The sequence below is a fragment of the Danio rerio genome, chromosome 15 (assembly GCF_049306965.1).
Source record: "Danio rerio strain Tuebingen ecotype United States chromosome 15, GRCz12tu, whole genome shotgun sequence".
Lineage (NCBI taxonomy): Eukaryota > Metazoa > Chordata > Actinopteri > Cypriniformes > Danionidae > Danio > Danio rerio.
The window spans coordinates 23,907,163-23,920,261 of record NC_133190.1 but is presented as its reverse complement, the minus strand read 5'-3'; the positions used below and the strand labels follow the sequence as shown (position 1 = coordinate 23,920,261).

The 13,099-nt window shown below is 38.8% G+C and overlaps 1 protein-coding gene, 1 long non-coding RNA gene and 1 other non-coding gene across 3 annotated transcripts in view; 1 reads left to right on the top strand and 2 right to left on the bottom strand.

The window, feature by feature from the left end:
* Window positions 1-13,099, bottom strand: part of LOC101886227 (ovostatin) — a 370,069-nt gene that overhangs the window by 116,640 nt on the left and 240,330 nt on the right. The gene's annotated exons all lie outside the window — the stretch shown is intronic.
* LOC141377831 (uncharacterized) lies at window positions 4,496-12,106 on the top strand. The gene is made up of 3 exons (XR_012390826.1): window positions 4,496-4,930; window positions 9,318-9,475; window positions 9,601-12,106. It is a non-coding gene; the product is annotated as an uncharacterized lncRNA (long non-coding RNA).
* mir125b-1 (microRNA 125b-1) lies at window positions 8,319-8,463 on the bottom strand. The gene has a single exon (NR_030067.1). It is a non-coding gene; the product is annotated as a microRNA 125b-1 (primary transcript).

Here is a 13,099-nt window from a genome sequence, read left to right as displayed (position 1 = left end):
TTAATTCCTTCATGTTGTCGCAACAAATTTATTGTGTGAAACCCAACATTTTTACAGTGTAATACACTGAAAAAATGCAGGGTTTCACACAATTCCTTCATGTTGTCCCAAAACAAATTAATTAAGTTAACTTAATTTTTTTAAACAATTTTAAGTTGATTTAACATAAAACAATTAATTTTTCCCAAATTACCCTTAATAATTGTGTTGATTCAGCTTATTATGAATATGTAGTTTGAACAAGTAGCAAAAATATGTGTATAGTAGCTTAATAAGTTGTTGAGGATGTTAATTCAAGATGTATTTGTTAAAGTTAACAAAACTTTTGCAATATTTTGTCAATATATTAGTAAATGTACACAATATTATGTACATTTAAACAATTATTTTTGCTTCTTGTTCAAACTACTTATTTAAAATAAGCTAAAACGAAACAATTCTTGAGATTTTGTTGGGACAACTTAAATTTGTAACACAAACCAAAAAGGTTAAGTTAACTTATTCATTTTGTGTTGGTGCAACCGTGAGCCCAGCCTTTTTATAGAGTAGTTAATAATGTTGTCAATTGAAAGCTTATTGTCAAGTTTTACTTAGATATCTGTATTTGTTTTGTGGACATCAGGACAGGGCAGTAGTGTGTGTGTTGTGCTGTGGTGGAGGTTGAGGACAGGAGAAGACGTGCTGTCCAACTGTAGACACACGTCTGACATGATGAGGACAGGAAGGACAGTCTGAGGCCGACGGCTCACACCAGCCTGTCCTCTGTCTCTCGCTTCAACTCCGTCAGTAGACACAAACACAGACAGTGACAGTCGGCCTCCACAGCACCAACACTGCCTCAGTGCTCCAAAACATGAACAACATACTTATGAAATACCAAACGCTCAAGTAAACAAGTACATGTAAATGTATGTGTTTTATGACTTTTAGCACAGTAAATGTCATTTGAAGCATTTTAATATTGATTTGAAATAGGTACAGTGAAATTTCAGCATTAATTTATTTTTTAGATAATATAATATAATATAATATAATATAATATAATATAATATAATATAATATAATATAATATAATATAATAATTATATATATTTTTCATTTTGGCATAGAAATTTGCATTGTTTTTGAAATTATTTTATTATTATTTTATATTTTATTATTATTTTTTAATGATTAATATATATTTTATTCAAAATATTAATATAATATAATATAAAATAATATACATATTATTTAAATATTTTGGTATTAGAATTGATAATCATACTTTATCAAACAGTATTTATAATATAACAGAATATATATTTTGGACATAATAATAATAAAGCTTATAAATGAAAGTATTATTACATCAACAAAAACTGTCCTATTTAATTTGTAATAATAAAAAAATAGATTAAAAAATCCAAGTACACAAAGACAAAAGCAACAGCTTAAAATAATAAGTCAAACAATAATGCTAGAATACACTGGCATGCAAACAACGATGCGATAAGCCATCTGAACATCTGTTATCAATACTCTGACCATAGCAGCACGGCAGCTCCAATCCGAAAAGCTGATGCCAAACTTACTCAACATCATCCCAAATTGAGATATGAGAGGCCGAACTGTGTCCCGAAACAACAAAAATCCCCAAAAAAGGCGTCTCATGCTCTGCCAAACATCATAATGTGAGGGCACGGTCACACAGCAGCACAGAATTAATACATTTGACAGTCAAACACATGTATAATATGCGTGGACTTCCAATATGAATGAAGGCTTTGTATGACATGTGCCATATAATTGAGGAAGCTTTTTAGGATCCAGCTCTGGCAATCTGTAATACCCGTTACCAATGAGCATTGCCCTTTACAGCACCGGGGCCATTATTTCCTCAAGGTGCTGCTGGTGGAAGTGTGAAAAACATGATTTGAATGTTCCTTTGTGCCTCGTTTGACGACACACACATGACGGAGTGAGAGACGGATCTGCCACCGTGATTTTTTTTTTCTCATTCAGAGACCTGGCCACTCGCTGCCCCTGGCAAATCGCAGAGAAACAAACGTCAAGTACTGTCATGCAAATCGCACTGACAACAGTTGATGCAGACACACAATTCCTGGCTCCTGAGGGAACAGCGCCACAGCCAAAAGAGACAATGGTTATTAATGACAAATTAATCAGTCGACGAGCATGATTGCCGAGAAAGAGAGAGTTACGTACAGAGAGGTGAAGATTGATTATCATGCTTGAAAATTGTGAGTGAGTGCAGAATTAAAAGGAGGAACGAGTGTAATAAATGATGGGTTGTTTATTTGACCCCAATTTGATCAATGGTCTTGTCTTAAATGTTTTCAGTCTTGCAAGAGTTTGGGATTTTTAGAAATCAGACCATTTAATTGATGGTGGACATTGAATTTTGGACGATAATTAAACATACCAAGATAATTTTTTTTTAAAATGCGGTTTTATTGACATTTATAAACAGTTTTTTATTACTGTCATAAATAGCTTTTTATTAAGCATACTGATATCATTTCTGAAGCATCATGTGACACTGAAGACTGAAGTAATGGCTGCTGATTCTGTTTTACCATTATATTAATGAATTACATATTAAAAGTACATATTATTTTATACATATAATACTACTTGATATTATATTGTACTTATTTGTAAAATTTTACAATATTATTGTTTTTTTAATCAATTAAAGCTTTGGTTAGCATAAGAGGCTTCTTCTGCAAACATTAAAAACGGTAATGAACATAAAACTCTGTATACATTCAGTATGTCTGTGAAAATTATTCATTTCTTCATTCATTTTCTTTACGGCTTAGTCCCTTTATTATTCAGAGGTCACCACAGGAATGAACCACCAACTTATCCAGCATATGTTTTACGCAACAGATGCCCTTCCAGCTGCAACCCAACACTGGGAAACACCTATACACTCATACACATACATTACAGCCAATTAGTTAACCTACAGTACACTTACTTAGAGGAGAACATGTAAACTCCGTACAAAAATGCCAACTGACCCAGCCGGGGCTTGAACCAATGACCTTCTTGTTGTGAGGCGATGGGTTTATTGACATTTATGAACATAGTTCTTTTATTATTGTCATAAATAGCTTTTTATTAAGCAGACTGATATCATTTTTAAAGCATCATGTGACACTGGAGACTGAAGTAATAGCTGCTGATTCTGTTTTGCAATTATATTAATGAATTACTTTTTAAAAGTACATTAAAACTACATATTATATTATACTTTTTTGTACAATTTTACAATTTTATAGTTTTTTTTTAATCAAATTATGGTTAGCAAAGAGGCTTCTTCCGCAAACATTAAAAATGGTAATGAACATAAAACTTTATACGTTCAATGAGTCTGTGAAAATCATTCATTTATTCATTCATTTTCTTTTCGTCTTAGTCTCTTTATTAATCAGGGGTCCAATATATGTTTTACGCAGCGGATGCCCTTTCAGCTGCAATCCAACACTGGGAAACACCCATACACTCAAACACATACACTACGGCCAATTCAGCTTATTCAATTCACCTATACTTAGGAGAGATCATGCAAACTACACACAGAAATGCCATCTGACCCAGCCAAGGCTTAATATTTCTTATTTTTCTTCGCTCTTTATGCTGTTTTTTATTTTATGATTTACAAAATGTGAGTACTACTGGGTAGTAAATACACCTGACAATAATGTACGTAATTTTTATACCACCTAAGTTCACATACTGAGATACCAATGTACCTGGAAATGTTGTATGACTGTACTCAATTGAATGTTCAAAATAAACATAGTTACAAATAAATAAATAAATAAATAAACTAGATTTTATATTGTACTTATCTGTGAAATTTTACAATATTCTTGTTTTTTTTTTAATCAAATATAGCTTTGGTTAGCATAAAAAGCTTCTTCTGCAAACATCAAAAAATGTAATAAACAAAACTTTGTATACATTGAAATTTGTCAGAAAAATCTGTCAAATAATATTATATATAATATAATGTAATAATGTTGACTATCATTAAATAAAACAATACTTTAAAAGGTTCAGATCAGATCACCTGCATCTTTTATTCTAGTACATTTCCCTCCATTTTTAGATATTTCTATGTCTGTCACATCCACTTTTCAAGCAATGATTACATTTTAAGAACCTAATGTTATACATTTTGTTTGGTCACATCATAAAGAAAAAAGAAATGCAGTCATACATATAAAACACCAGCTTTAAGACCAATCGGAGAGCGAAACCGAAAAGTCACACTCCTAAAATGGACAAGGTATTACATCAACTAATTAATATTCATGAGTCAGGTTGCTAAATAGCTTTTCCCACTCGTTTTGTACATCCCTGAGTTTAAGCAGTCATTCAAAATTAACCAACTACCTACCAAATCCAAAAGTAACACAGGTAACCTCACACCATTATCCACTGCGGCAGCTGACTTCAATGCAGCCCAGTGAGATGAGCCAGAACAGGTCCGGCCCAGCCGCACATTCCCACAGTAACTAAGGGGATTTCCAGGCTGTCTCAAAATGAACCAACTGACCTGAGTGCAGTGAAAGGAATACTGTTCTGCTCGGTGAGCTCCACGGATACTCCGGGCCAGAGGATGAGAGGCCTGACCTATCCATGCATTCCTGAGCTGGGCAGGGCCGAGTGAAAGAGAAAGCCTTGTTGATATACACTGGTGACATTTCCCCGCTGGCTTAATTAGGTTAGGCCTGTGAGCTGATTAATCTTCCTAGGCCTGTGCTGGTAATCCTTAAGCTGCTCTAACCTGTACGGAGGTCTGAAGTGCCAGCCCGCCTGCGCAGATGGCCGTGCAGACAGCAAACTCTCTCAGCGCTCATTATGGAAGGAAGGAAACAGCTGCTAGTGTGGACCGACACTCTCCATCATACAGGTACACTCGCTTCTAGTGGTCAAGCCACATGGACTTTGCGATGGTCAATGCTGAAGATAAAATTATTGCACTTTAATAAGACAGCAATAAGCCTTTTACAAGTTTTAAGCAAATATTCAGTCAAGAATCGAAAATAGAAGAATGTTTAATATCAACCCTTACAGAATAAAAACATGAAAATCACACATGAAATATGTGGAACATATCTGACACATTTTAAACACGTTACAAGTGTGTTTTTGGAAACCATGTGATTTCCACATCTCCACAATTGTTCACATACGTTTAATGTACTTCAAATTAGTTCCACATGCTTCAAATGTGACGTTCTTGGGTTTTTTTTCTGAAAAGGAATTGACCAGGCTGTGTGTGGATTTTTTACATTTACAAAGGACATAACTCTTTAAGTTTCTCCTTTACAAGTTGCCTTAGATAAAATAATTTGTGAATTCACTAATTGGAAAAGTACTACAGTTGAAGTCAGAATTATTAGCCCACCTGTTTTTTTGTTTTTTTACCCAATTTCTGTTTAACAGAAACTTTTTCAACACATTTCTAAACATAATAGTTTTAATAACTTATCCATAGCAACTGATTTATTTTATCTCTGCCATGATGACAGTAAATTTATATTTGCATGTAAATCTATAAATCTATATATCTATATTTTACTAAATATTTTTAATACAGCTTAAAGTGACATTTAAAGGCTTAACTTGGTTAATTAGGTTAACTAGGCAGGTTAGGGTAATTAGGCAAGTTATTGTATAACGGTGGTTTGTTCAGTAGACTATCGAAAAACTATAACGTAAAGGGGCTAATAATTTTGATCTTAAAATGGGTTTTAAAAAATTAAAAACTTCTTTTATTCTAGCCGGAATAAAACAAATAAGACTTACTCGAGAAGAATAAATATTTTCAGACATACTGTGCAAATTTCCTTGCTCTGTTAAACAGCATTTTGAAAATATTTAAAAAAGAAAAAAAATTCAAAGGGAGCTAATAAATCTGACTTCAACTGTACCTCTGTTTATCGGTAGGCCTATGATAAAGATCATCTCAAATATTGGTTCATTATTCAGACTACTACCATTTCTCTCTCTCTTGCTCTCACACACACGCATGGAAAATATTGTTGCTTCTGACAGACAACAAGTTTCCACAACATCTTGCAATGATTTATTTAGAAAATAAATGGACACTGTTAAACAATCAGACTAGCGTGTATTCGCCATCATCAGTCTGGACTCATTTTCATTGTAATGAAATCCCAATCAGAGAGATCGGTTTTGGCTGGCTTTAGAAGCCACTTGTCACTGTACCAACTACACAACCCAAACTATCAGCTCCAGTTTTGTCAGTTTTCCATCAAATGGGCAGCCTTGGCACCTTGAGTTGCTTCAGAGTTTCAAAACGATGCTGGCAGAAACTCTTATGGCAGACTGGGGCAAATCTCTCACCAGGGTAGGTGAGACTGTGGATATGAAGTATCAGCAGATCAAATGGACCCGACTGGATGGATCTGTCTGGAAGTGTGTCAGACGGCTCGGTGCTGCTTAGCCATGGGCGTCACCCACCCTGGCGCTTTATAACACTGCACCTGCACAACCTTCCTCACTGCGGCAGCCTTTGTTCTAAGCAAGTAAACCTGTCGCAGTCCACCTTAAACATGATTGTATGGCTTCTTCTGTGCTCAGCAGTCCACCTTAAATGTGGGCCAGGCTCGGAGAGGCTGTCCCAGTGCCAGTGGAGTGCAACGTGAGCGCAGAGAGACAGGAGTGAACAATAGAGCTGCAGCCTAGACGCCAGAGCACAGCACTGCAGAGACAGGGCTAAAGCCAATATCATGTCATACTATGCCGGGGACCAGCTAGAACCGTTTAAAAACTGCAGAAATGTGTGCAAAAGCTTGACCATTGCAATCAAGCAATCTAAGCGGAGTGTAACAAATAAATCCTCTTAGACAGTAAGAGCATGGCTACCTGGACATGTACCAATACAAAGTACTATGGCGCTGGCATTCCCTAGCAAAGACCACCGCATATCACACCTCAAACTCCAAAGTCTGCAATACCAGTGACATGGTTTGTGATGAAGAGAGTTATTTTTTCAATGCGACAGTAGGTACCGGTAGATGGCAAGAGGTAGAGAGACAGCCTGTGGGTGTAATGGTGGGTAGAGAGAGACAGACAGACAGGGATGTGGGCGTGATGGCACCATGCATTATACCTACAATGCAGCGGTCGATGCCATAATCGCAGCAGCGCACCATCCATGAACTGTGCCCAAGCCTTTATCTCATTAAGCCTCTCACTGTCATTTTAGTTATGTAGAGTTTCCAATAATTACTCTTTTCTTAGCTCTGGCTTGTTTTTGCACCATTCTTTTGTTAAAATGTTGCCGCAATGGCATTTTAAACAGCAGCCAGAAGTGCTACAAGAATGGTTCAATGACACACTAAAGAAACCTAATGAACTACAAAAAGAGCGTTAGTGAACTCCTGACAACCCCACACCTCGATGTTTGCACCTGCTTCTCACTGCTTGTAGGGGTCTCTGAAAGTCTAGTGCCAAAACAGCAGCTTCGTCCAACAACCACAAAAAGTAAGGCCTAGTTAGCAACTGCTTACCACAGCAGACAAGCTAAATGCTAAAGCCATGCCACATAACATGATGGACTTCACATACACATATGACTCAGCACACATTAACATGATGACATTCACATCAACAAAGTGAGCAGTTGAGGGCTCTCTGAGGTCAAACACAAGTGTACCGAGCCTTTATCATGACGCTCTCCATAGTACTTTGTGCTGCTCTCAAATAAAAACAATAGTGGAACGGGAAATAAGATCAATATGGTCTTTAATGGAACAGTTATGTCAGGATTAACTCATGTACCTGCAAACGCACATGACTTTCCCTTTTTCTGTGGAACATGAAAGATATTCTGAATAACACTGGTCAACTTGATTGTCTGATTTCTACTGTGTGGATGCCAAGAAAATATCTTGAATGCTTGAAATATGCATGAAATATCTTCTTTTATGTTCCCCATAAAAAAAAGTCATACAAGTTTGGAAAAACATGAAGGTAAATAAATCACAACAGTTTTTATTTCATCCCGTTAACATGTACTCAAGGCCCTATTCTGGCAGTGTTTGACATCAAACTGAAAAAGTGCAAAAGAATCAAATCTTCTCTTCCTAACCTTATTCCTCCAACAATGAACCCTCAGCTGATGCTACCCACTAGCGCATCACATGACCCTTATGCCGCAATTTCTTCAATCCCCCCCCCCGCCAGCACACTGTCCCTTTATACACATGGCTAGCTGCTTCCTCTCTCCTCTGTCAGTTGTGCTTTGCCGTTGACTAAAATGTCTTTGTTTCCGACGCCGGCGGGCTGATGACAGAGCACCCCTCTCAGCTCCCAAGAACCTAACCCGTGCACATAACAGGAAAACGTCACAAGTTAGGGTCTCAGGGATTGTGAGAGGCACATTTGCAGACCAACCGCCAACCTGCAACAGAATTTGAGCACGAGGTCACCATTTGATGCATCTCGCAACAACAAAAATGAACGCATGCTAATAAAAGGCCCATCGCACTTGTGCATTCCCTGATTCACCAACACTTGTTTGTCTGTCTGTCTATGACACAACAAGTGCAACCTTCAGCTAGACACAACACTGACCCATCTCTCCCTCCCCCTCCAAGCACTCTCACTCTCTTTCCCCAAATTCTCGCTGAACAATGCGGCACTTAAAAAAAATACCCCCTGGCTTCAGGTAAACTCTTCACCAGCTCTCGTCTCGCTCACAAGCATTCAATGATAATAATAAAAAAGCTCTTAGTCTAGCCACTGCCACTTACGACTGGTGTCCCTGATGTACATCACGTCTACTCTTAAACCAACACCATCTAAACCATGAGGTGTTATACACTAGTACAAGATAGCACAAGAGACTTTAGCTTACTGCTAACTGGCGAAACGAACACAAGCGGCTTCAGACAAAGGTAATGAAGAGAGTAACAGATGCTACAGCTGTGGGTGGGGAGAAGGAGAAAATGGTTTTAAACTCACCCTGGCGCGAGGATGAGGATGAGCATGTAGCCATTCACAGTTCTCTCGCAGCCTGCTCGACAAAGAAAGTGAGTGAGAGAAAGAAAGAAAGAGAAATCTCAGATTTCAACTTTTGTTACTAGAGCTGCTGACACAAGTATACAGATTTGAGAGGCTCGAAAAGGGAAATTCATTCAGTCAGTTTGAGACGAATGATGTTAGCTTGAAACAAAATAGCAAGAATGAAGAAGATGAGAGGTAGACGGGAGAGGATATGGATGAATGGTAATATTTAAGCACAAGTCCATGCGTCCGTATTACAGTGTGCCGGAAAAAGCCGCAGAGGTGGAGAGCGCGCCGATGAAGAAAAGCCGAAGGGTGGTGTAATGGCACTGAGGATGAGAGACAGTCCGAGCAGCGGCAGCCAGGGCCACACCACCAGCAAATCATGCCAGTCTGCTGGATCTCAGGAGAGGAGGGGGTGAACACACACACGCACACACATACACATACACAGCACAGAGACTCTCACTCATTCACTTCACCTCACTCATCCAGCGCTGCTCAGCCGTGGCAACTCCGTTTACGCATATATCCCTATTCCAGGTCCAACTCGACTGGATGATGGAAAACAGGCAGCCTGCCGTTGCCAAAAACCCTCGGCTACGTCCCACAGTAAGAGCGCGACTGAGACGCAGCAAATGCATCAATGCACAGTGTTACTGGCTCTCCACTCTCGCTAGCTCGCTCTCTCCACACCCCCTTCTTCTCTTTCACTCTCCGTATCTGTCTTACATTTCATTTTCTCCCTCCCTCGCCATCTCTCTCTCTCTCGCTCTCTCTCTCTCTCTCCCAGGACACACACATGCACACTCTTCCTCTCTCTCGGAGTTGAGCAGACTGAGATGCATGCAATTGAAAAGAGGAGGGGGAAAAAAACGTGGAAGCGTGACATCCCTAGTCTACTCTTTCCGTCTTTATAAATCCACATTGAAAAAAGTTGGTGAACAAGGGGGGAAACAGAGAAATATCATCCATTAATTTGCTCGCACAGCTGTGATCATTTAAAGCCAGAGGCCCACTTCTCTGCAGTATCAACTCAAAGGGGGGATGTTGGTTGAGAAAGAGAAATAGTGTTAGAAAAAGACAGGGAATTTCACACGCTTTGTTTTTTCCTGTTTGTTTGTGTGTCATTTTTACTCCATTGCCAATAAAATATCCCAACATTTGGTAATCCCAATGACATTGACATTGTGCAAGTTCTTTACCACATGCCTAGCATCATAAACACTATCCTTTAAATGAAAGTGAGGGAGAAAGAGAGAGAGAGAGAGAGGCCTTAGAAACACAGCTACATGATGTGCTTGGCTTATAGAGGCTACATTTAATCTCCACTGGCTCCCCCAGGCTTGGGCAGAGCGAGGGGGGGAGAGCAGCCCGAGCTGATGGGGGAGGGACGAGGCGAGCAGGTAGGAGACTAGCGACGGACAACAGTGAGTGGGATCAAATCAGCGACCGGAGCAAAGGAAACGCAAAGCAGCACCACACTGCCCTCTTCCTCTCTTTCCTTCACTTGCCTCATGCTCTTGATCTGTCTGACTAATCTCTAGGTATCACATGTAGATCAAGTGTTATATCCTCGCTGATGCAGACGGGGACATGCAAGCATGGTTTTTCGGTGGTAAAATGGAGATGCTATCCCTTTTAAATTTCCCCCTCGGCTCCATGGCCCCCACCCTTGCTATCCTCATTTATCACCCTCTTTCGTCCAGATACAGCAAGCCATCAGTGAGGTGCTAATATTAGACCGCCTTTGACTGCGCCGGCTGCCGCCTAGAGCCTATAGCAAGCAGACACGCGCACAAACACACTCGTACATGCATGCACAGAATAACACATGCAAGCTAAAGACCTAGAAAAGCTAATAATAAAATGATGGCTAATGCAAACAGAAAGTGCATGAAAAAAAGCATAGCGCACACACATTCAAGTGAACTCCAATTGACAGATGAGCTGAAATGATTGACAGCTGTCAGAGATTGAAGAACAGGCTGAGCCATTCTCTGCAACCACACAAGAAATAGATGGATGTGTGGATCAATATAAGGTGTACAGTGTGTTCACTATTTATTCAGGGTAAATCTGAGCTATTACTGAGCTGAGTGTTTTTAAATTTTATTTTTGTTTACTCATGAAAATATTCAAGCTGTTAAATTTATACCAGGCGGTTCATTCTGCTGTGGTGACCCTTGATGAATAAAGGGACTAAGCCAAAGAAAAATTAATGAATGAATACATTTATACCAAACCAGATCAGCACTTCACTCTGTGGGCCTTTGGAGCAACCAGACAATGGTAAAATAATAAATTCTAGAGGATATGGCTTTTTTTTTCACTTGTGGAAACCCACAAACTGTTTATGAGCCCACCCCGGCAAAATTGTAGAGTATTTCAAACACTGAATCCAGCCATTCCTTCTGTAGAGACTGCTAAGTGCTCACTGTAAGATTATGACTTCAGCTATGTTTAGCAGACGTGTCTCCAGAGAAGTAAAATATAAGGCCATTAGCAAAGCGGTGTAATTATAGTGCTTCATACCTTGCATAACAAACATTGTGGTTGAAGTTCTAATGAGGACTTTGAGAGAGGGAAGAGGCACTTCTTTAGAACCCAAATAAACCCTTAATTTGGTGATACTTATAATACATGTCTGCGATAATACTCATTACATAGTATAAACTGCAGTGAGTACGTAGTAGCTCAAGAAATGTCAAATTTAAATAAGCATTTTGCAGCTGTGTATTTTAGCTTTGAGGTAGTATGCTGGAATAATCCTTAATACCTTTCTCTTTCTAAAATGAGCAACAATATTGATGACTCATCATGTACTACTCATTTTTGTCCAATTAAATTCTCTTTCTGAAAATGTACCTCCCCCTAATAACACCTGGGATTGTCTCAAATTTTTTTCCCCTTCACTTTTGTCAATTGGTGAAGTTTGTTCCTCGCCACTGTCACCACTGGCTTGCTTGGTTGGGACTTGTGGAGCTGCGCATCGATGGATTTGCTCTTCAGTGTTTGGACTTTCGGCAGTGAAAATTAAACCAAACTTAAACAAAAGCTTTTCGCCTGTGTATTTTAGCTTTGAGGGTGTATGCTGTCATAATCCTTAATAACATTTCTCACATGCCTGTTATGACATGTTTAACGGTCATCATATTCTTAAATCCTTGAATTTATATCGTCTTTGCGTCAAATGACAAAAAAAGAATTACTGCTTATGCAAGGTGTTTGTAAAAGTGTCCATGGGGCTGAGAGTAAATGTGAAGTTATTCTCTCCTATGGCTGCTTTCATCAGTCTCACGCAATATTTTTCCTTTTTCTGAAAGTCTTGATAACACCATTATGGCATTTTTAAAAATTATTTCAGAAAACAGAGTTGTAAATAAATTATTTGTTATACTCTCCGATTCACTGTGCTCCAAGTTTACCATGCTGTGACACCTTTAGCTACTGAGAAACCCGAAAATGTAAAAAGGGTCTATTGGGTTCATGTTAGAACCAAACATCAGGCCGACATCAATGTCCAACATCCTACCCAAAATCAACAGAATATCAACGTCTAATGACGTTACAGCAACATTGATCTCTATTAAACGGTGCATTTTGGTTGCCATACCTGAAGAATAAATGTCAGAATTTGACTTCAATGTGATGTTGGTTTAAGATGTTGGCTCGACAATGGATTTTGGTCACTTTCCAAAACAACCATAAATCAACCAAATATCAATGTCGTTAAAGGTCGTTATTAAATGTGAAAGTAGTGTTCTCCCTTAGACGCTGGCTAGATGCAGAATTTTGGTCACCTGACATCACAACCTAAATGTAACCTAATTTTAACATCTTATTATATTGTGCGGATGGTTTTTCTTTATTTAGAATCGTGCCTAGACTGCAGTTTGGCCAAAGGAGAAATGGTTGAGCCCAACTGAGCCTGGTTTCTGTCAAGACTTTTTTTCCTACACTTTTGTCAATTGGTGAAGTTTGTTCCGTGCCACTGGCTTGCTTGGTTGGTACTAGTGGAGCTGCGCATCAATGGATTTGC